Genomic DNA, 1,929 nt, shown 5'->3' on the forward strand with positions numbered 1-1,929 from the left:
AGAGTTGCGTGATAAAGGACTGATGTAAGTAAATGAACTAATACTGTATGTACTGATTAAGGACTTTCCTTTACAGCTCTGGAGTGTCAGTAGAAACTTAAACATGAACCAGTTTCAGTGGTAAGAGAGAGAGAGAGTGTAATGAGACTATCATCAGTTGTGTATTATTGATCATAGGCGGCGGCAGGGTCGGGCATGGACGGGCAATGCCCGACCAAAAATTTTGACCGGAAATAAAAATTTAATTAATGACATCATTTTTTAGTCATGAATAATTACCATGGCTAGCAAGAGACAGTCTTTTCTGCTTTCCTTTGTCAATAAGCCTTCTAGGAGGACCAGGAGTAGCACTTTACAGGTTGGATAGAGCTTTACAGATAAAATAGGGGGTCTTTTAGGCGCATTTTATGCTATATCATATTGTATGCGTGCGTTGAGTATACGCCCAAAATAGGCGCAAAAAAAGTGGGTGTGATCAAAATCGCGGCGCGCTTCGCGCACCATTTTTTGCCCGGCCGCTCTTCAAATCCTGCCGCCGCCTATGTTATTGATCAGTTTAATTAATTGGATACTGTGCATTCCATTGGCTGGTAGGTATGGTATTCCATTGACTGGTAATAAATGATAAAATTAGTACAGACAGTAAGAAGTGTATACTTGAGTACATTGTACTACTGATGTCCCTTTCCCTTCCATTAGTGGCACTCTGTATTGAGTAATGGAATACCTACTGATGATACTGGAGTTGACCTTTGAGATACACATACATGTACATGTACTAACATACATGTACATGTACATTACATATACATTATACATGTACATTATTTGTAGGAGGTAGACCCTGAACAGTCAAGATTGGATGTAGGAAGTTTGCTAGATCAAAGGTATGGAGGGAAAGAGAGGGAGGGAGGTCTTTCATCTCCTCTCCTCTAGGAAGGACACATCAGTGTCTTTACTTGAATATTGGTTCTTATTATCAATGAATGATACAATGGTCAACAACTCAATAAGAAAGAAGGAGAAATAGAGCGGGAGAATAGTATATACACAATAAGCAATAAGTAAGCAATAACTAATCACATCAGAAAGAGCTTATAATACACAGTTACACACAGAACTTAATTACATACCAGTTACTATGGTGATTATAAAGCACTTACTAATAATGTAAACACACATCATGAATAAGATTAACATAGTCTAATAATAATATTACATGTACTAACACATACTTTCCATAATAATAATAACCACACATTATATTACATACATTACTAATCTATTTAATAGTTATCCTTCACTCAAAGCAACGGAGGAAGGACTACTGGAAACAAGTAAGGAAGGAGAGAGGGAGAGAGTCAGTGATAACACATCATTTACTGGTAGAGTAGGCTACAATTAATTATTAATGTAAAAATACATTGTTTATCCTTAGATACAGTGTGGGTGTGTTACTATGATTAATAATGAATTACATTGCATGTATATACTATCAGTCAGTGATTAGAATACAGTGAATACAATACAAGAGAATGATTCACCACCAACACTATCTTACACTATACCATGCACTCACTCAAAAACCAACTGCTTCATTCATTGAAGTGGCAGCTAGTATAAGCCAATAATAGACACTTTAATACAATATCAATCACACACAATAACTGGATCAACTATTAGTAGCAATAGACTGGATAATAAAATCATTATCATGTCATACTGGGGGAGAGAGTGAAATCCTCTCTACTCTAAGTTTCCCTCCTAAAATAGTCTGTGTATAATAAAAGGATTCAGTCTTGCTATAATTCACTGTTGATCATTACACAATTGAAACAATCATGTTAACATGTTAGATTATTTTACTAAGAACTGAATGAAAACTGAACAGCACAAGCAATAAGAAGATTGACATGTATACATACTATA

The sequence above is a fragment of the Amphimedon queenslandica genome, unplaced genomic scaffold (assembly GCF_000090795.2).
Source record: "Amphimedon queenslandica unplaced genomic scaffold, v1.1 AMPQUscaffold_12118, whole genome shotgun sequence".
NCBI classification, from domain to species: Eukaryota; Metazoa; Porifera; class Demospongiae; order Haplosclerida; family Niphatidae; genus Amphimedon; species Amphimedon queenslandica.